This window comes from Apium graveolens, chromosome 4, assembly GCF_009905375.1.
Source record: "Apium graveolens cultivar Ventura chromosome 4, ASM990537v1, whole genome shotgun sequence".
NCBI lineage: Eukaryota > Viridiplantae > Streptophyta > Magnoliopsida > Apiales > Apiaceae > Apium > Apium graveolens.
This window is the reverse complement of record NC_133650.1, coordinates 9,246,382-9,270,250: the sequence shown is the minus strand read 5'-3', so window position 1 is coordinate 9,270,250 and position 23,869 is coordinate 9,246,382. Positions and strand designations below refer to the sequence as shown.

The 23,869-nt window shown below is 34.6% G+C and overlaps 1 non-coding gene and 1 pseudogene across 1 annotated transcript; one reads left to right on the top strand and one right to left on the bottom strand.

Moving 5' to 3' along the window:
- Positions 1–2,339: 2,339 nt before the first annotated feature.
- On the bottom strand, positions 2,340–4,033 carry LOC141716646 (CENP-B homolog protein 2-like; annotated as a pseudogene).
- Positions 4,034–21,498: 17,465 nt separating this feature from the next.
- LOC141722624 (small nucleolar RNA R71) lies at positions 21,499–21,608 on the top strand. The gene has a single exon (XR_012575635.1). It is a non-coding gene; the product is annotated as a small nucleolar RNA R71 (small nucleolar RNA).
- The last annotated feature ends 2,261 nt before the right edge of the window (positions 21,609–23,869 follow it).

Sequence of the window (23,869 nt, the reverse complement as noted above, 5' to 3'; positions counted from 1 at the left end):
TCTTTTTAGGTCTCACTATTATGATCTCATCATAATCCATAAAAAGCTTTACTCTAAACTATGGTATATCTTATTTAAACACTTAAATAGATAAAGGCCGTAATAAAAACAAAACAAGTCTTTATTAATATCAATGAAATCAAAACAGATTACATAAAAGTTATTCCTAAATCCTAATACATGATTGGACTTAGGACATATTCCTTTCAAAGCTTAAGCTATGATTGTGGGCCGTCAGGTAGAACGGGACCCGTTATTCAAAAGATGGATTAAATGAGAAGGATTAAGAATGATAAAATTGAGGATTATCATGGGTTATGATAAATGTTGAGTCCTCTGTGTGTTTCTGTGGTTTGTGTTCGTAATTGAGAAAGTTATATCGTTATTTGAATTATCGGGTAATTGTTACTCGCGCAATCAGCTATTAAAAGGGGGAATGATGTGTTAAGTGTATGATTATGAAAAGTGTTTGACGTTATATTATGAGTATATGTTATTTTAAAGTTACAAGTATGAATCTGTGATTCACGAGTTTTTAACTATTTTTCAGAAGATTTATTTGGTAAAAATAATGATTAATTAGTCCTTATATATTTTTTATAAAATTATTAAATTATGATCAAGGTGAGAAATTTATTTTATTATATCTGGAATAGTCCTAGGGAATTTTTAGAAATGATATTTGGATTTAATTTGATGATTTGATATTTTAAAATGATTTTCCAGAGTTTAGTTCTATTATTGAGGATTTATTTGTAAAATCCATAGAAATTAATCCGTTCGCTCAAAAATTATTCTGAAAATACGGGGATAGAGCTAATTTTATATTCTTTGATTTAAAATTATAATTGTGGCATTATTTATTTTTAAAAGCAATTTTTATATTATTATTCAAATGCAAGTATGAAATTTCGCATAAAAGAAAATAAAAAGAAATCAGATTTTGTTTTTATATGGTGAAAAGACCATGGTTCCCCTGCACCATATATACTCCCTTTCCCCTTTTCTTTTCTTTTTACCCCGTCTCTCTCTCTCTCTCTGATTTGGAAAGTGGAGGCATTCATGCTAGAAAAGGAGAAGAGGTCTTAGGTGGCAGTAACCCGAGTTCCGTGAAACAGGAAACCTTTTTAAGGCAAGTAACTCTGCCTTCTATTATGAATTGATTATAGAGAGATTATTGATGTTATGCACTGATAGAGTAAAAAAATTTCGTAATATTTCTATTGAACCTTGTGATAAACCCCGATAACAATTCCCTTGTTTCAAGAGCCTATACCCTATTGTCATATTTTCCTATTTTGTGATCATTGACCCTAGCGACGTAATGAACCTTTCCTACTGCGTACCTTGTTAACCTAGATTCCTACGATATTAAACATGTGCCATGATTATGTATCGTTCTTTAAAACTATCATGATAACAACCTTGTTAGTATCTTACTTGATGATTGATCATTCTCTCACTTTTGATATCTTCATTTCCAATTTGTTTATTTTCCTTGCACTCTTGAATTGAACATAAGAATGACTTTCGACTTCAATGAGTCCAAATGATTTCACATATTGGTAATGTTAAAATGAATCTAGTTAAAACTTCTTTGCCTTCCAATATAAAGGTTTTCCAACTGAATTCCTAAAGATTGGATAGAGACGTAAGAGACTAGTGGGACTAGTCTAGTCACATAAGAGGCTAGCGGGGCTAGTCCAATATAAAGGCTGAAATAATTCCATAGGTACCTTAATGACCGGATGGAGGTCAGTACGGGCTGATCACACATATTATATTTAAAAGATGGATATTCCAATCAAGGGTTCTTTATTGCTACAGAATAAAAGTAAAAGTTTTATAAATGTTACAATAAGCGTTATGCTTTTCTTTTGATTTGAAACTGAATAGTTTGAATTGAATATTCTTATAGTTCCGAGAAACTTATTAGAGAACCCTGTCACTCTACTTTTATATTGATGCTCAAAACTTGGAGCGATTCTTCTCGTGAAGTATGAAACTCTCTGAGAACCCTATCGATTGATCTTGAGAAACATTGATTATACAAACTTGAATCTTAAAAGCTTTGATACCTTCTTTTGAAACCCTTTCCTAGAAATTGATAGAATGCTGCCACCTAGTTTATTGGGAATGGAATACCTCAGATAATTTCGTATTGTTGATATTTAGAATTGTTTATATAGTTACTTGTTGAGCCTCTTTGCTCATTTATGTGTGCTGATCTGACCATGACAGTTAAGCAAGAAGATACAGTAAAACCTCTGTAAATTAATACTCGATTAATTAATAATCTCTCTAAATTAATAATTTTGTCCGGTCCCGACTTGGGCCAGTTCAAAAAATGATCAATTTCGATAAGATAATAAGATAATAATTTTTTTGAAAACCCTGTATAAAAATATGGTCCCAATAAAACTATAAATTAATAATTCCCTTATATTCATAAAAATATAGCTATTACATCTTTGTAAAATATGATTCAATTGTAGTTTGCTTTTTCATATAATTTAAATCAACATGAAGCTCATCCCTAATCTTCCTTATTGCATCCAAAAGCTCGGGTGTGGTGCTTTCATGTTGCATCAAAAAGTTATTAAGCATTTTTGATGCCTTGAGTGCTTCTTTACGTGTAACCGGCTCCAACAGTGTTGTATCGTCTTCAAGATCATCTTCAACACTATTTTCAAGGATGGTGTTTGCAATCTCTTCTATACTCTGGACCTCGGAACATGATTCATTTTCACCCGGATAATCTAAGAAGTTATTAACATCCATTTTATTACGATAACCTAGATCCTTAATCATCACCTCAAGTTCATGAATGTATTCTTCCGGAGTTGTATGTTCATTTAAATTGCTCGAAACTTCATCTATGGAACGAATTTTGCAATGTTGAAAGCACCTTGCTATTGACTCTTGTTTTACATTTGTCGTCCACGTCGCGACTGCATAATTGATAGCATCCAAAACATTAATCTTTCCTGGATCAGATTGTCCCAACTCATAACCTTCTAATAACCCACGATAAAATCTCATGCGATAGTGCATCTTGAAAGCTCTTATAATTCCTGCATCACAAGGTTGGATTTTTTATGTCATGTTAGGTGGCAAGAAGTACAACTCAACATTTTGTAGTCCTTCAATATTTTTTGGATGTGCTGGACAGTTATCTACCACAAACAAAATTCTTCTGCCTTGCATTTGGCTATCAAACCAACGAATGTATTCATCAAAAAGTACACTAGTCATCCAAGCTCTTTTGTTTGCACGATAATGACAATTCAAGCTGCCCATGTTAACATTCTTGAAGCACCGTGGCTTTGCATACTTTCCAATAATCCATAAAGGAATTTTTTCAGAGCCATCTTCATTGCAACATATAACAACCGTGAGCCTTTCTTTATCTTGTTTTCTTCCTTCAAGTTGTTTCGTAGCAAGAGAGTGATTAGCTTGTAACCTGTAAAACAAACCAGTTTCGTCCATGTTAAAAACATCTTTCATAGGGAACTGGTTTATTTTTTCCCTTATGGACTCCAGTTTCTTCTCCATGTCCTGTACATCAATAGAACCACTTTCTCCAAAGCGACGAAATGACTTAATACCATGTCTTAACTTGAATTTCTCAAGCCAACCTTGAGAAAAAGTGTGCTCCTGATCTTGTTGAGGGTATAAAATTTTCATGGTCTCTTTTGCCTTCTCTAAAAAATAGCTCTCCTGTCATATTAACACGATCTTGGTACTGGAGAAACCATTCATAGAGAACCTTCTCCATATCTGGATATTTTGCTGGTTTATGTCGCTTAATATCTTTTCTTTTCTCCAAGTAATTAGCTGCAAGATAGTCTGCTGACCTTTTCAGTGTATTTGATATTGTACCTTGACTAACTTTTAGATGAAACTTATTCTCGAGCCACAACTAGAGATCTTTTTGAGTGCATGATGAATTTTCTCTTTTATATTCACATAATGCTTTTCTTGCTTCATCCGTCATTGTTGATTTTGTGACACCTTTTAGATGAGAAGCCATTGTTTTGTTTGTATAATTTTTCCCCCAATCTAGTATATACAGTATATATAATATATTTTATGACTACACATACATTGAATACTTTCTATGTAAAATACAATAAATTAAATTAATTCATGTACTTTGAATTTTCCTAATATACATTGAATATTTTCTATGTAAAATACAATGAATTTAACTTATACACTACATGGACTTTGAATCTAATATATTGTACATTACATTGACTTTCTAAATTCATATACATTGAATTAATTGAATTAAGTATAAAATATAAATTGTACAATTCATTTTATTTAAATTTATGTGAATAAAAATTTAATCAAAAGTTAATTTTGTTTGCTACCGAAAATTCTCTATAAATTAATAATTATTAATTTATCGATTAATTAATACCTCTCTAAATTAATAGAATTCTCCGGTCCCAACTATATTAATTTATAGAGGTTTTACTGTCAGACTTAGGCGCACCGCTCGCAAGAGCGTTCATGGCGATCCCTATCGTACCATGGGATTCCAGTTTCCAGATCGGGTAGATGCTTGTGAGAAAGCGACATGAGTTGATGGGAAGTGTAATAGCAGATTCGGATACTTTTAGGTATCTGTCGATTCCAAGTCGGAGTCGGATAATTTGGTTTTAATTATATTAAGGGTTGTTATAATATTATTCTAGTTGGTAGTTGTATTCTTGTCTCATACTTTATCATGTTTAGATCCTAATAGTTCGGGGTTTATTATATAATTCTACTACTATTATATTAGTTTATTGGCGTTGTGGGTAGAGCCGGCCAAACGGGCGGTTTGACTCGGCATGCTCGTGAATCGGCTCGCCAAAAACTCGTATAACTCGGCTCGTGATGTGCCGGTTCATAATTCGGCACGAACCGTATATTAAAATGAGCCGAACACGAACTGGATTGTGTTGAACCGGAACCGGCCCCGAACCGGTACGCGGTTTTCAACTGGCACACACAACTCGAACCAGCCCGCCTAATTCGTATGTCTTGCATTTTTTTTGAATGTGTTATTTCAATTTTCTAATTTGAAAAAATTTTATATATATATAAAATGTTATAAATTTTATTATTTAATAATCATTCATATATATCTATATATTTGTTGGTTTTAAAAAGAGTGAACAACTAAAATATGAAAAAGCACCTGAATTATTTATCAAAAAAGCGGCACTAATATTTTTTTAAAAAAACATTTGTAACAAAAAAATAATAAACACTAAATTCTAACAGCTCGCCAATTAGTGAACCGCTCGGCACGGATGAATAATTCAGCCCGCGAGTTGCTCTCACGCGCCAACAACAACCTCATCCTGTCCTCTCACCTGCTTCAAATCCAACAACAAATAGTCACCTTCTTGCTTTACTTGCAAAACTAAACCGCCTAATTCGCCTCTTGAACCGTTTAATTCGCCTAACCGTTGAACTCGCCTGAATCGCAGGCCATTTACGAGTTAATCTTTTCTCTGGTCAGCACGGCTCGGCACGGACCGTTAATTTTATGGGTCGTTCATGAGTTCAATAGTAACCAAACCGGCCCGTTAAAAAATTGGTCGGGCACGCTCAGCCCGTTCGTTTGGCCGGCTCTAGTTGTGAGTCCTCATTCCTAACCCCGAGTTTGAGGGCGTCACATGAGAAAATAAGTTTATCATTAGTATTTGTGGGATATACTGTTTTAATCATATTAATTATGCATAAACATTGTAAACATGAAATACTGAATCTCGGATATAAAAACTCGATCTTATATTGGGGGGGCACATATAATAATAAATTTTTATAAAATATATTTTGATTAATAAGTTCAGATTAAATTTTTGTTATATTAAAATATTGGTATATGTGGACATATGTTATATATGAAGATGTATATTTAAGAATACACTACAATAAAATGGCCAAATAAAAGTGACCAACTTCCTTCAAGATTTATGCTCAGTAAATTTGAAATACACAGATTTGGAGAAGATGGAAAAAGATCCAGTGAAAATAATGTCTAAGCTCGAAATCATCTATATTCCAGGTTTTTTTAATCCTATGGAACATATGCCTCTACTTTTTGCTAATGAGTGTAAGTTAGGAGACCCTTCTAATCATCGATGGATGTATTTTGTTGAAAAATACTTGCACGGCTTGAAATTGAAAGTTAATAAAAAGCACGAGCAGAAGGTTCAATGGCATAACGCTATATTGAGGAGGAAATTGTACACTTTTGTGAGTTGTATTTTGAATCCAAAGCTGAAATAGTGCATATATATATTTGTGATATATTTAGCTAGGTTGTAATAGTGCATTTTGGCGTGATAAAAATATGCATTAACATCTATGCAAAATGTTAGAATTAATAACGCATAGCAATTAACATAGTATCTGTTATTTGTAGACTCGGTGCCTAATTATTAATATAATTTAAATTTAGTTGAGAATATCATCATTACTATCAGGAATTTCAAAAAAAATTCTTTTAGTTCCCGTGCACAAAATTATGAGGGCGGTGAGCTTAATTTTACTTCTGAATCATCACTCAGTTGTTACTGTCTTCGTTGGCATTAAAATATTGTTAAATAATTACCAAAACAGGTTATGGTAGTAAAACTAGATGGTCCTTGATTCTTGAACCCTGGTGGATAGCTCATCAGGTGTAGTTTTGATAGTAAGCATCTTTACGATAAAGAGAACTTGAGAGAGTGAGTTTTATAAGCCTTATTGGATGGCATTTGTATTTATTATAGACTAATTAATATGGCATAATTAACTCCATTATACTCGTTCAAAAAAATTGCAATATGGCATAATTAAGAGTAGGAATTAAAAATTAAAGAAAGAGAAACAAGATTAGGTTATCCCTATGTTCTAATGAAAAGTTCCTGGAGTGGATTATCAGTAATAAGGTATTGAATATTGATATATTAATTATATGATACCTTTATTTTGTTGTTAGTTAGTATCACTGCAACTTACTACACCACATATGACCTTTACCAATACTTTTTTTGATGTTACAGGCAAAAGTATTGCTTTAAATCACTAAAATGCTATATTAAATAATACTTTTGTTAGCGTTGTAGTAGAGGATAGTCGATGTTATCATATACATGATCAAATTACTATTTTAACACAAAATATAATGTTATTATTGATATTAAAATAAGTGTGTTACCGTATGACTAAATAATTAGGTGGAACTATAATGGCGACCCAAATTTTTACCAAATTTTAAGCGGCCCAAAACTAAGATTTTGACCTGCACTTTCTATTTTGTAAAATAAAATATACTCAGTCGCTCATTTACCCAATACATTCACAGTCTAGACGAGTGTTCCAAAAATTGGCCGATTAATCGGATTTCGGACGGGTCCCGTCTCGTTTAATCCAGAATTGGGTCAAAGGGTATTTTTTTAAAAAAATCGGTCAAAAGTCGGCCGGATCGTTCAAAAATCGTCAGTTCTGGTAAAAATTCGGTCAGTTCGGTCAAAGGGTGAAAATTAAAAAAAAACATTTTAAAAAATGAAATTCAAAATAAGAGTTAATATTTAATAATAATATATTGGATTTTATCGACTATCATATGCCCATAAATTCTAATTTCTAATAATTGAATAGTTTTTTCAATTAAATCACTCTTATTTTACCCAAAAATTTGCCTGATTGATTAATTCATTTCACAATGTCATGTAATTGATTTGATATGTAACCAATTTTAGCAACTTACAAATTTATATCTAATTTATATATAGTAGGTACTAACTTTCTAACTACTATTAAATAGTGAGTATTAATCATTATGCATAAATCAAAAATAAAAAATATGTATACACCAGTTAAATATCAAACATGAACTAATGATGTGGGGTATTATTTTTGTAAATCTAATGAAAGCTTAATGAAATTTAAATAGAATTATATATTATTATTTAATTAAATAAATTGCTTCCGATTTATCAATCTGATTAAGCACCGATTATCCGATTAATCACTAAAAGATATCTCCACCGAACAATGCTGATTTTTGAATTTTAAAACACCGGTCTAGAGATTCTCAAAAACCACTCTCAGTATGGATCTTCTTCTTAGTCGTTGGGTTTGTAGGAGTAATTATGGTTTAGACCTTGAAGAAATTGATGGCTTCTTCTCAATCTAGGTCAACAATTGGGGTCATAAGGGATTGTGGAAATTGGGGCTTCTTCTCCAACGGGTTCATCAATTCGGGTTTATAGAAATTAGGTTCTAGCAGCCGGGTTCTTCTCAAATTTGGAGCTTTCTTCTTGTGCGTTTCAAAAGTGTGTCGGGTATGCTCTTATTTTATTCTCCGAATTTTGTATATATATTCTTGTGTGTATATACATTATTTGTGTGCTCTTATTTATATTTATATTTATATTTGTTCGATTTTTACATGGACATACAAAATTTGTAACCCCCTGCCTTTAATTTATGTTCTAATAAAAAATGAGTTATAAATAACATGTTTGAAAATTAAATCAGGACTCAACCATCTGATTGTTGTAGTTGATTAGTGTTGGTATAATAATAAGACTAAGTCATATTGACAGCCCTAAGATTAAGTTGCTCGATAATCAATATTTGTATTCTATAATTGTATTCCTTGAGTTTGTAAAAATGTTTAGTAGATTAGTCTGGGGGATTTTTCTGTGAACATTTTCAAGCTAAGGAATAAATTCTGGAAGAAGATCAAGTCCTGATCATGCCTCGGAGAAAAGATGTAGCAGCTTGGAATTGAATAATGTTATTCTAGGAAAAATGTTCCAAGTCAAGATATCGACAAGTCACATATCAAGGTATATCGAGAAGTCAGTCAAGAAGTCCCAAATGACTTGTATAGAAGTCCCAAGTGACATCGATAAGTCATTTCTGCATGTAAAGATCTCAGATATCGAAAATTTAAATAAAAAATGTAGAGAACCGGAGATATCAAAAAGTCAATACCTCATGTAGAGATCTCAGAGATATCGACAAGTCAAAATGTGTTTAGATAGATATTAGAGATATCGCCAAGTCATTTCTACATGTAGAGATCTCAGAGATATCGACAAGTCAAATTCTTCGTGTAAAGAACTCAAGATGTCGACAAGCCAAAAGACTATAGAGAGAACTAAAGATATCGATAAGTCATTCTGCATGTAGAGAAATAGAGACCTCGACAAGTCATTTACATATGTCGAGAACTTGAGATATCGATAAGTCATTATACTTATCGATATGTCACTTCTCTACAGAACAAAAGGAGATCTCGACATACTACCTCAAACTCAGAATACAGACAAGTTTAAGATTCAAGATTATCAGTCAACAAATAATTCATTCACTGAATTGGAAATTCTACAAAAGCAGTTTGAAGAATACAAAATCAAGGGCCAAGATTCACTGGACAAAGGATGGTCGCAGACCTGCAAGATTCTGCACAGATTTGCTAACACCGGAAAAGAAAATAGACAAGGTTTCTTTAGAAATTGGTTTAATATATTTTAGTGCAAGTTTTATAAACCTGTGTTGCTAATCTATAAAGCATGCACGGGTCCTTAGTTTAGTAGTAACAAACAGATCTAAAAAATCTTGTATTTTCTCAAGATAGAAGCCGAGTTCTGATTTTCTTGAGAACACGTATTTGTAGCAAGACAAACTTAATTAATACAATTAAGTGAGTTTTTGAAATATTGTGTTTGTGTAATTTCTGTTAAATATAATATCTCTATAAATTTATAATTGCTTTGTGTTAAGTGGCATTTATATCCACTTAGAACGGTTTGTAAAGGCTCGAATTGGTGTTTTGTACTCAATTTATTTGTGTTTTTGATGTGTTTTGCATTTCAGGGCATAATCGGGAGAATGAATGGATCTTGCATGATTTATGCTTAGAAGAGTGTTAGGATGGAGCCTCGGTTGATTGCGCGAAAGAAACCAACATTTGAAAGCAAGTATATAAGAAAAATCCAGTTTTTTACCAGAAGCTCAGGGCAGCCGCGCCGTATTCAGAGCGGCCACGCCGACTTTGGGGGCGGTCGTGCTAGGTCGATTTTAAAGAATCCTGTTTCTAATAGAAGATTGAATGGCTGGGCCTCTGATTCGTTTGGGCTGGTATTTAAAGACTTTTTGAAGACGTTTTTCATAACGGAGAACAAAAAGAAGGCAGCAAGAAGACCTAATAGCACAAATTCAACGAAGAAGAAGAACTTGTTTTAATTGTGATTCTTTGCTTAAGTTGTAATCTTGGATGCTCGTTTTCTTTGTTGTTGAATCTAATACTCTCGTTAATGTACATTGTTATTATTCAGTTTATAAAGACCTAGATTTTATTATCATGCATTCATTGGGACCCATGGTGACGATGAGTTCAGTTATGAACTAATCGTTATCAGGGGAATCTAGCGGATTTATTTATGGATTTCTATAGTTAATTTGTTTCGATACCTAAGTGTGTGGTGATTGTATGATATCCTAGTATTGGTTGTGCTATTCGTCTTATGTGCATCGCGAACATATAAGATAGTTTGTTAATATCTATTGAAGTGACGGTGAATATAGAGATTTAGAACTTGCCATGCTAGCATAGGTTCATGTATTTATTATGCATGATTCGTAGGTAATTTTAACCATCTTACTTGCCCTACGTAATCACGATAGATAACTTGTTCATTAAACTTTTATGTTGTCAAATTCAATAGATATATAGGGTCTCAACATAATTGGTGTCTATTCAGCTTCTATCTCTTCTGTGGATGTCTGGTAGTAGGGTATTCGTACAACGAAAGTTGGCATTTACTAGTTTCATATTATTTGATTAGTTGTCATCACCATTGCATGCTAAGGTTAAGAACAATGACTTTGAATGAAGTATTTAATAAAGTTAGAATCCCATATTTGTCTCATATAGTTTAATCAACCCTTTAATCTCTTAATCAATTGCATGTTAGTTTAATTTTAGTTATAAACATCTCAACTTGTTATTGTCTTAGTATTGAGCGATAACCATACCATTGTTGCATAAGTGCATAATCTTAAGTTAACTGAAAGAGTCTCTGTGGGTATGAATCTGATTTACATCTTATACTACTTGTAAACGCGTATACTTGCATGAATTTATCACGTGTTTTCGTCCTAATACTTTGTTCAACAATTATCCAAAAAGTTTAAAAGCCAAATAAAATCCAAGAAACACATTTACCCCCCTCTGTGTTACATATATTTTGCATTCAATATTTAACAAGTGGTATTAGAGCAAACTTTAAAAGAAAATAGATAAAGATCTTGGAAGAATGAGTGCTTAGAAATTAAGAAATATCAAGATACATGTCATTGACAAGATCAACTACACACTTTGGAAAAAGAAAATGATGTTGTTCATAAGGATGTCCAACCCTATGTATATTTAGATTCTCAAAAAATGGACCTTTCATTCCTATGGAAAGGGTTCCCGAATCTACAGATGGAGACATGGTCATACCAGCACATTATGCACCCAAAGATCCTGCAACCTACACAGAGCCTTAAAAAGAAAAGGTTTCATTGGGTAGCAGTTTACAACTCATATTAATTGAGTCTCTTGATAATGTAATGTACAACAACATCATCAACTGTGATTCTGCCAAACAGATCTGGGAGAAAATTGAGATACTATGTAAGGGAACATAAGAAGTTAGATCTAACCAAAGAAGGATCTTGGGGTCACAGTATGAGGGTTTTATGGCTAAACCTAAGGAAAGTATAATTGATGTTTTTGAAAGGTTCAAGAAGCTGATAAATGACTTGCAGTTTTATGACAGATACTATGAAGCTACAGAGATCAACCTTAAATTCTTGCTCATTCTTCCTGATCATTTGGAATAAAAAAATTCAGTAAATAGAGAAGGAATAGACTTAAGCAGAATGACACTGGAAGTCTTGTATGGAATCTTGAAGACTTATGAGCTGGAAATGTTATAAAGAAAGTCATTAAGAGCTGGTCAAGGGCATGTTATTGATGGAACTAGTTCTTTGTTTGCCAATGACAGTAAGTCATCTGATGATGAACTAGAAGCTCAAACTCCGGTTGTTCAATCTGTTGAGCAGAAATATAAGGAGCCACATAAGCAAGTCATACTAGAAATAGAAGAGGATGAATTCTACACCCTTGATGAACTGGATGAGATGGACCAGTCAATGGCTTACCTTACAAAAAAAATTCTCTAACATAAGGGTTAAGAAGCCAAATTTTTTCAAGAACAAGGGACAAACATCCAACAACAACAACAATTGGAAAGGAAAAGCACAGTTCAACTCAGCTGTCATAAGTGGCTACAGAACAACATCTGTTAATGGATCAAAAATAAGATGTTACAATTGTGGTGAGTTAGGTCACTTTGCTACTGAGTGAAAAAGACAAAGAAGGTGAAGAAAGACAAAGCTTATTTCGAATTGGAAGCAAAGTATGAAGCTCTCTTGAGAAAGCAACAGGGAAAGGCTTACATTGTAGAAGGCAAGAGTTGGGATGATACAAATGAAGATGATGACAATGAAGAATTTGGAAATTATGCTCTCATGGCTCTTGAGCAAGGAGAATCATCTACATCCAAATCAGAGGTACCAACTCTAACCACAATTAATTTATATATAAACCAATATAAAGAAACTGCTGAGAAAATGTGTGTAGAAATGTTTCGTATCCATACAAGCAGGATGGTAGCTACTGAGGAAGTGAGTAGGCTGTCAAATATAAATGAGAAGCTTGAGATAGAAAAATAAGAGCTAGAACTGCAACTTGTTGGGCTTGGGATAGTTATACAGGAAAATGAGTATCTCAAGAACAAGTTGAAGTGTGCTGGAGAAATAAAAGCAGTGTTAAGAGAGAGAAGGTTGAGAAGAATGATTTGAAGCTCAAATCATATAAGAATGCATCTGAGTTGGTTAGAAAATATCATGAGAAAAACAAACCATGTGCTAACATAGCTATTGGTTTAGACTATGAGGCCTTGAATTCTCACAAGAAAGTTGAAGCTAACAAGGGAAAAGAAAAAGTGAACCATGATGTTCCTATAATGCTGAAAAATTTGAGTGCACCTCTGTTCAAATCCTGTGAGGTTAATTTCAGTGAAGTTGAGTTGGTCATCAATTAAGAGATTGCAGATGAGAATAATGAGAAGAACAATGCGGAAACCACTCCTAATACTGAAAACAAACAGAAGCCCACAGTGAGTCAAACTGCCAAGAAACCAACCAAGGAAATCAAGACTGAGAACACTAGGAAAAAGAAAAAGAACAGGAATGAAAAAATAGGTGTAAACAAAAGCAACAATCATGCCTATATTACAGATGCTCCAAGGAAGCAATATAAAAAATGTGGCTCAACAAATCATCTAATTCACCTTTGAAAAAAGGCTGTTAGTGAGCCAAAAGTGGGAGCATGCAATTACAATGAGGTTGTGGCTGAAGATCCATATTCCTTATGTGACAAGTTTGACTGCATTCATTGCAATATGAAGGTTATGAAAAGTTTTCATAAATTAAGAAAAGATCTCAAGGAAGCCAATCTTGGATCTGAGACTAAGAAGAAAAATGTTGATCAAACTTTGAATGATGTTCTTTTTAAAAATTCAAATTCCATTTCTGCAACTTCTGTGAAGAAGAAGAAAGTGCCCAACACTGCTTGGGTAGCTAAACACACTTAATCCTCATTGTGTGCAGGGCAAGAAGAATAAAGTCATATGGATCATTGACAGTGGATGTTCCAGGCATATGACAGGTGATAAAGCCCTGTTATCACAGTTTGAGGAGATGGTTGGCCCATTGGTGACTTTTGGAGATAACAGCAAAGGATTCACAATAGAATATGGTAAGTTAATTTATGGAAATATTGTCATTGAAGATTTAGCACTAGTTACTAGTCTTGAAGTAAATCTTCTAAGTGTCAGCCAAATTATAGACAAAGGGTTCAAGGTAATATTTTACAAAGAAGACTACTCAATTACTAGCAAAAAAACTTGTGAAGTTTCTCTGAAAGGAGCAAGGAAAGAAATCCTGCTTGTTGTAGACCTAAATTCAGCAAACAAGGATGGAATATGTTGCTTCTACACCAAGGCATCCATTGAACAAAGCAAGTTATGGCACAAGAAACTCTCTCACCTGAATTACAAAGCAACTAATACCTTGGTAAAAAAGAAATTATAGAGACAAGCCAAATATGGAATTTGCTCAAGATGAATTTTGTGAGGCTTGTCAAAAAGGAAAAATGAAGAGGTCCAGTCACAAGAGCAAGGCCGTAAATTTAATAAGTGCACCATTGCAGCTTGTTCACATGGACATGTTTGAACCAGTTAATGTCTTATCTATTTCCAAGAAGAAATATGCACTGGTGATGGTGGATGACTACGCAAGATACACTTGGGTGGAATTTATGCATTCAAAGGATGAAACTCTAGACAACATCATTAAACACATAAAGAAAGTTGAGAAGCAGGCTGAGGATCAAAATTGTGTTAGATTGAGGGGTGATAATGGATCAAAATGGTATAGTTAAAAGGAAAAATAAAACTCTAGTTGAAGCTGCAAGAACAATATTGCAAGATCCCAGTATGCCAACAAGTTTTTGGGAAGAAGTTGTCAATACTGCGTGTTATACTCAAAACAGATATTTAATCAACAAAAACCTTGGAAAAATCACCCTACACAATTTTGTCAAAAAGAAATCTTACTGTAAAGCATCTGCATGTGTTTGGAAGCAAATGCTTTGTGCTCAAAGACAACTCTGAATATGTTGGAAAATTTGACTCTAAAGTTTTTGAAGCTATTTTTCTGGGATATTCATCGGAAATAACTCCCTACAGAGTTTATGTGCTTGAGCAAAAGAAAATTCTGGAAATCACTGATGTGATGTTTGATGATGACAAGTATCCAGGCTTGGAATGCCTTGATGAAAATGAAGCCGAAGCCCAAGAATATGAAAATCTGAAAATTGATAATGATTCTGAAGATGAAGCTGAGATTAACACAGTCAACAGAATGGAGGAAGAAACAAATGAACCAGTGAACCATGGAAATGAGGATTCTTCTCAAACTAGAAGCTCACATGAATTTGATGGCACAAACTCAGGGAAAGAAAGAGATGACAGTTCTGCAAGTCATGACAACAATGAAAAATGCAGGCAACTCTAGTCAACAAGATCACACCGGAAAATGGGATAGGAGTCATATAAGAGATGCAATAATTGGTGATCCAAATGCTGGAGTGAGGACTAGAAGAGCAACTACAAATGAATGCTTGCATGCATGCTTTCTTTCATTAATTGAGCCTAAGAAAACTGAGGAAGCTCTACTTGATCCTGACTGGATATCTGTCATGCAAGATGAGCTAAATCAATTTGAGAGAAATAAAGTTTGGGAATGGGTTCCTGCACCAAAGAACAGAAGTATCATTGGAACAAAGTGGGTGTACATGAACAATATGGATGAAAATGGAATTGTGACAAGGAATAAAGCAAGACTGGTTTCCAAAGGCTACTCATAAGAAGAAGGAATTGATTATGATGAAACTTTTGCTCCAGTTGCAAGACTTGAATCAATAAGAATTTTCCTTGCATTTGCTGCACACTCAAATTTTAAGGTGTATCAAACGGATGTGAAGAGTGTATTCCTTAATGGTGAATTGGAAGAAGAAGTCTATGTGCAACAGCCACCTGGCTTTAAAGATCCAAAATTTTAAAACTTTATTTACAAACTGCTAAAGGCCCTTTATGAATTGAAGCAAACACTCAGAGCATGGTACGACACACTGTCAGGATTTTTACTTAAACATGAATTTACACGAGGCACAACTGATATGACTCTATTCTACAAGCAGCATAATAATGATATTATCCTAGTTCAAATTTATGTGGATGATATCATCTTTGGTTCTACAAATGAAAAGCTATGTCAAAGATTTTTAAGACTCATGTAGAGAAATATGAGATGAGCATGATGCAAGAATTAATTACTTCATTGGTCTCCAAGTTAGCAAAAGAAGTGATGGAATCTTTATCAATCAAACCAAGTATGTCAAAGACTTATTAAAGAAATTTGAATGGTTGACTGTTCACCGGCATCAACACCTATGAAGATATGAAAGGTTAAAATGTAGACATTTAAGGTTATTGAGAAATGATTGGATCTTAGTTGTACTTAACTGTCAGTATACCAGACATCATGTTTGCAACATGTCTGTATGCTAGATTTCAAGCAAATTCTAAAGAATCACATTTGATGGATGTCAAGAGGATTTTCGGATATTTGAAGGGGACACCAAACTTGGGATTATGGTATCCTAAGGGAACTGGTTTTGAAGCTGTTGGATACACATATGCAAATTTTGCTGAATGAAGGCTATATAAAGAGAGCACAAGTGGAAGCTGTCAATTCCTTGGTCAAAGACTTGTATCTTGGTATAGTAAGAAACAACAATCTGTGTCAACTTCCACAGCTGAGGCTGAATACATAGCTGCTGGAAATTGTTGTGCTAAACTGCTTTGGATTAGAAATAAATTAATGGATTATGGCCTAGTGTTACTGTTAGGACGAAAACACGCACTAAAATTCACGCAAGTATACGCGTTCGCAAGTAGTATAAGATATAAATCAGATTCGTACCCACATAGACTCTTTTTAGTAAACTTAAGATTATGCACCTATTCAACAATGGTATGGCTATCGCTCAATGCTAAGACAATAACAAGTTGAGATGTTTTTAACTAAGATTAAACTAACATGCAAATAAAGAAGAGATTAAAAGTGATTGAATTAATTATGTGAGACAAATATGAGATTCTAACTTCATTAAATACTTCATTCAAAGTCATTGTTCTTAACCTTAGCATGCAATGGTGATGACAACTAATCAGACAACACGAAACTAGTAAACGCCAACTTTCATTTTACGAATACCATATTACCAGACATCCACAAAAGAGATAGAAGCTGAATAGACACCAATTATGTTGAGACCCTGTATGTCTATAGAATTTGACAATGATAAAGGTTTAATGCACAAGTTAACTATCATGATTACATAGGGCAAGTAAGATGGTTAAAATTACCTACAAATCATGCATAATAAATACATGAACCTATGCTAGCATGGCAAGTTCTAAATCTCTATATTCACTATCACTTTAATAGAGATTAACGCGCTATCTTATATGTTAGCTACGCACATAAGTCGAATAAGTACAACCAATACTAGGATATCAATCAATCACCACATGCCAAGATATTGAAACAAATTAACTATAGAAATCCATAAGTAAATCCTTTAGAACCCCACGATAATGATTAGTTCATAACTGAACTCATCGTCACCATGGGTTCCAATGAAAACCTGGTAAATAAACTAAGATAAATTTGGTATGAAATAATTGAATAATAATAACAAAGTACGTTAACAAGAGTATAAGGTTCAAACAAAAAAGAAAACAAGCATCCAAGATTACAACTTAAGCAAAGAATCACAAGTAAAACAAGATCTTCTTCTCCTTCGTTGTATTGTGCTATTAGGTTTTCGTGTTGCTATCTCCTTGCTCTCCTCTCTGAAAAACATCTTTTAAAAGTATTTAAATACCAGCCCAACAGATCAGGATTCCAGCAAATCAATCTTCTAATAAAATCAGGATTCTGAAACCCCGACCCAGCGCGGCCGCCCCTCATACCAGTGCGGGCGCGCTCGCTCTCTGATAAATGGGTGCGGCCGCTCCCAAGTGTAGCGCGACCGCCCTGAGCTTCTGGAAAAACTGGATTTTTCTGCTTTCTTGACCTTCTCGTGCTGATTTCTTGTGCACAATCGACCGAGGCTCTATCCTAACACTCTTTTAAGCATACAACATGCAATATCCATTCCTTCTTTCGAATATGCCCTGAAATGCAAAACACTACAAAAACACATCAATTACACAAACATCTTCTTGAGTATAAAACACCAATTCGAGGGAACGATGAATTCTCAACAAAAAAAGTGCTCTCTTTACGAAGCGTTCTAAGTGGATATAAATGCCACTTATTACACCCCCAAACTTGAATCGATGCTTGTCCTCGAGCATAACATACTCAAAAATAAGAAATAAAAATGCATGAATGTAACTAACATGAATGCAATGATCCCCTAAGAATAACTAAACCAATCAATAAGCAACATATCAATGAATGCAATTATCCGCATAAAGTTCAATCAAATCCCAAAAACCAACTCACAAGCCAAAACGTGTATGTGTGCAATTGCTTAACAGATATACTCTCGATACTAGATCAATAATCATAACTCACCACTCGTCAAGACAATCACAAGGTTATAAACGGAATAAACGATAAACACAAAATGACTGACAACACTTCATTTTTATCGGAGTTATACAAGGATTCATGCTTTTATTGATAACACATAAAAACATAAACATGCCTATTGGATCGTGCAATAAGCGAGGTCCACAAAAGACTTATGCAATAATACCCATGTAGCGAGCGTTAGGTTAGCGGATCCCAGAATAAATCCTTAGGTCACTAGGCACAAAGTCCCCTGGAACTTAATAACTCGAGTATTAAAGAGCCCACTCGCGATCAATTATGCATAACACATATTTTTTTTCTTTTTTCTTTTTCCTTTTTCTTTTTTTTTTATTTTTTTATCATGTTCTGAACAAGTGCGTTTCGGTCAACCCTAGACTATTCATATAAATATGAGCCGACTACTAGCCATTTGACGCCTAGCCAAAACTAGCATTGATATCCAATGTTTTTTCCTAGATTAAAAATCAGTATTTTACGTCATTTATAGAATAACAAAAATTCTAAATATAACCAAGTGATTAAATCTCAACAAATAAACAAATATGATCATGATCTAGCTCAAAAGCAATCCTATAAGACTTTGTGAATTTTTTTTGTTTTTGGCATGTAAATCAATTCATTAGGACTTAAACATCCCTCTATATGACATCACTACACTCGAATCAACATCAACCAATCAATCAGAAACCGCTCAACCTAAGAGATCATGTTATATGCATGCAAATGTAACTAAATGGACTCACATAATAATACAAAAAAAAATGCAAACAAAAATGACCTAAATGAACAATCATGTAAAAATACGAATGAAATACACTAAACATGCTACATGAATCTATATGGACACAACACAAAGTAATCCTTACATTATCACCTCCAAACTTAAAATTTTCAATGTCCTCATTGAAGGCAATAATAAGGATACAAGGCATACCTAATCATCGGGAGGATCACCCTTTTCGGGTGGAGGATCAGTGGACAATCAACCTCGAAACCAGTGTCTCGGAAAACAGTACCGAGAGCGTGTGTCAAATCTTCAGCAAAATGTCGGTGGATGTCATACATGGCCTCAATACGCCAAATCAACCTTCTATACTGCACATCACCAAGACCAAACCTATCAATTGTCTGTGGTACATGAGAGGGACCCTTTATAAGCACGGGAGGAACCAGTCGGTCACCCTTTAGATTGTCATAGATATAATCCAACCCCTTGTCAGGGGGTGCACCTAAAAATGCATAACTCAAAACGCTCCTCAGAATCTTTCAGCTCTGTTAATCCAAGAGACTCGAATGGCAGATCCATCTTCCTCTTCCATAGAGGTGCATTCAAAACCTGCAGTTGCTCTGCTCCTTTTTCATCTTCAATAACTGATTCCCCTATTTAAGATCTCCCTAAGGTATCTAACTTAGGCAATTGCTCAAGCTCTGAATTCACGACAGAGTCGACCCGCTCTACTTTAAAGAACTCATCTTTATCTGTGGGTAACTTTATTTCCTTAAACACATTAAAAGTGACCTTATGATCCTGGACCTTCATCGTATGCTCTCCTTTTTGCACATCAATCATAGTTTGGCCTGTAGCCAAGAATGGTCTTTCCAAGATGATAGGAATCTTCTTAACTTCCTCGAATTTTAGAATTACAAAATCAGCAGGGAAGATGAGTTTGTCCACCTTGACCAAGACATCCTCCACTATACCTCGTGGATAAGTGATGGTCCGATCGGCCAACTGCAAGGACATATATGTAGGCTTTGGATCAGGTAAACCCAACTTCTTGAAGATAGACAAAGGCATCAAATTGATGCTAGCTCCCAAATCACATAAACACTTGTCGAACGACAAGTTTCCGATGGTGCAGGGAATAGTGAAGCTTTCAGGATCTTTAAGCTTCAGAGGCAACTTCTGTTGCGGCACAGCACTGCATTCCTCCGTAAGAGCAACGGTCTCTAAGTCATCGAGCTTAATTTTTCGAGAGAGAATATCTTTCATGAACTTAGCATAGCTCGACATCTGTTCAAGAGCTTCAGCAAAAGGTATGTTGATATGCAGCTTTTTAAAAACTCCAAAAACTTGGCAAATTGTTTGTCGAACTTATGTTTTTGAAGCCTTTTAGGAAATGGGGGAGGTGGATAGCCTTGTTTCTCCCATGTATTCAGCTCAGGGGTAGTGTTTTTAGCAGAATTTTTCTTCGTTTCTGCTTTGCCATCCTTTTTCATAACTGAATCAGCAATTTTTTTATTTTCTGAAATTGGCAAGGGCGCGGGCGCGCTTGATATGGGCGCGGGCGCGCCTGTATTATGTAATTTTTTTTAAGAATCTTCGTCTTAATGATTTTGAGGGTTTGCGACCTTTACAGACCTCAAGGTGATTGCATTAATCTGTTCTTTGACTTCCCTCTTGCCTGGATTAGCTTCAGTATCACTAGGAAGAGTTCCTTGAGGTCGACTCAACAGTGCATTGGCAATTTGCCCTATTTGGTTCTCTAAAGTCTTGATTGAAACCACTTGGCTTTTGCACATAAGCCTCAACTCCTCCAATTCAGATTTTCATTAACAGATGGACCTGGACCTCCATGAGATTGTTGTTGCATCCCTTGTGGCTGAAACTGATGTCTTGGTGCAAACTGTTGCTGGAAACCAGGAGGATTGAATTGCTTGTTTCCAAACTGCTGGTATGGCTGTTGCATTGCATTCTAATTATTGTTCCAGCTGAAGTTCGGATGATTACGGTTGTTAGGATGGTACATGGTAGGAATTGGCTGCTGCAGCCTCTGAAAGTTGCTCACAAACTGAGCTGATTCACAAGATATAGCACAATGCTCCGTCGCATGCGCACTTGCACACAACTCACAAATACTGGCTATCTGATTAACTCCATAGTTGGCCAGAGAATCGATTTTCATAGCTATCACCTTAAGCTGAGAAGTGATAGATGTCGCTGTATCCACCTCAAGAACTTCTGCTACCTTGCCCTGTGGCATTCTCTGGGTTGGGTACTGATATTCATTCGTAACCATCATCTCGATCAGCTCATAAGCTTCCTCATAGCTTTTAGCCCATAGAGCTCCACCTGATGCTACATCGAGCATAGGTCTCGACTGTGCTCCCAACCCATTATAAAAGCAATTTATGATCATCCAATCAGGCATTCCATGATGAGGACACTTCCTAAACATCTTCCTGTAGCGCTCCCAAGTATCACATAGAGATTCTCCCGATTACTGCGCAAATTTAGTAAGAGCATTAGGGGTGAGTATCGGGTGGAATGAGCAGGTTGGGAGCTTATAACCATCCAAATCAAATTTAGCGGTTTTACATTTTACTTAACTATTACTGTAACCATAATCGTTACAGATATAAATAAACCACCCAAATTATAAATGTTCGGGTTGGGCGGTTTCCATTAAAACCGTTAAGAAAAATAAGTGCATATGTGTACTAGGTAAAAATTTAATAAGTTAATAAATTATCAATTAAACAAGTTCATTATGTAATAATTTGGATTTTTTAATTTTAATAATTAATATCCAATACATGTAGTATGTGTATCCTCAAAATATATAATTCAAATATTTTAATATATTCGGGTGGTTTGGATATAACGGGCGGTATAAAAGACAAATCCAGACCAAACCGTTTTTTGGGTTTTAGAAAAATAAAACCATAACCGATCCAAACCGTTACAAAACCATAAAATTTCGGTTTGGGCGGTTTGAAACGGTTGGTTTGGACGGTTATGGAAATTTTTACTCGCCCCTAAAGTGTTGGGAACCACGGACTTAGGGTGTTACTACGTTTTACGATAAAGATTACGAAAAGAGGATTACCTTGTTAATGGTTGATTCCACGCTCTTCTATTGTATTCCCAAATTCCCTTGAGCGAAGTGTGGCCTCCGTCTTCTCAAGTTATCCTCTCTTCTTGCTCCTTGGTGGCTATAATATGTTTTCACACAATTCCAAGCAAGAAGAGAATAAGAATATATATAGGCTACAATAGGGACCATGGATAATTAGGTTGGGCCTTCTAATTATATCTTGAGCCTAGCCCAATGTAATTAAATATTAATTCAATCCACTAAAGAATTAATATTTGCACTACCTTTCCTAATACCGTAATTTAATTAATTCGGTTCCAATATTATTTGCTTATTAAATTCCCCATGTTTAAAATATCATATGTCCATTAATTAAATAAATTACTGATAATTTATTTAATTAATATCTTTTATCCTTGATCATCCACTCAACCTTTATTTAATTATGCCAGAATAAATTCCACGTGCAGGGTTTCACATAATTAAATCTTTTTGAGCTTTCAAGGGGACATCATTAACCCGAATATTATCAGGACATGGATTCCTTCAATAAATAATATCCACCATGTATATAATTCCATCACCCAAAATATAATGATATAATTCAAAAGAATTATTTCATATATAAATCAAAGCATGTAAATAATATACACGTGTCAATTACTATTTCCGGATTAAGAACCTAAGCATTAATAATAACATAGAATCTTAGTTCTCCTTCTTAATCAGTATTAAGGGAACAATTCTAAATTTGATCATGTTCAATATACACAAAGTATACTAGTATTATTTATTAGTCAATATAAACTAATCTAAATAATACTACAGCCATACCAGTGGATTGTCCAACACCACCTGTGTTGTGAACCTTATTATATTATATAACCGTATTTAACAATCTAATATTCTGTATCCCATTTGATACTAGATTGTTCACAATATATAATATTAGACAACATGTAAACATTCAAATGATTCTCAAATAAACTGGCCAGAAATAAATGTACATACTTCAAATAAATATTTTCAGTATACACTAACAATCTCCCACTTATACTCAAAATATTCTATGTGTACATCAGTGTTTATTTAATCCACTATTACATAAAAATCTATGTGTCCATCCATCTGACTCATATCGCTTCCACATGCTTGTCAAAACCTTGGTTGACAAGCTCTTTGTGAAAGGATCTGCTCGGTTTTCTTCTGATGATATGTGAGCCACAACTATATCCCCTCGCTTTATGATTCCTCGTATGAGATGATACTTACGTTCAATATGTTTAGCTGCTTTGTGGTCTCGCGGTTCCTTTGAATTTGCCACAGCACCAGTGTTATCACAATACACCGTCAAGCTCCTAGGCAAATTAGGTACCACATCTAAGTCCAAAAGAAAGTTCCTGAACCATACAGCCTCCTTAACAGCCTCAGAGGCCACCACGTACTCGGCCTCCATGGTGGAGTCTGCAATGCATTTCTGCTTTACACTCCTCCATATAACGGCTCCACCTCCCAAAGTAAAAACATATCCCGAGGTTGATTTCCTCTTATCCCTATCTGATTGGAAATCTGAATCAGTATATCCCAAAGGAAATAGATCTGAGGCCTTGTAAATTAACATATACTCCTTAGTCCTTCTCAGGTACTTGAGTATAGTTTTTACTGCACTCCAATGTTCCTGACCTGGGTTCGACTGATATCTA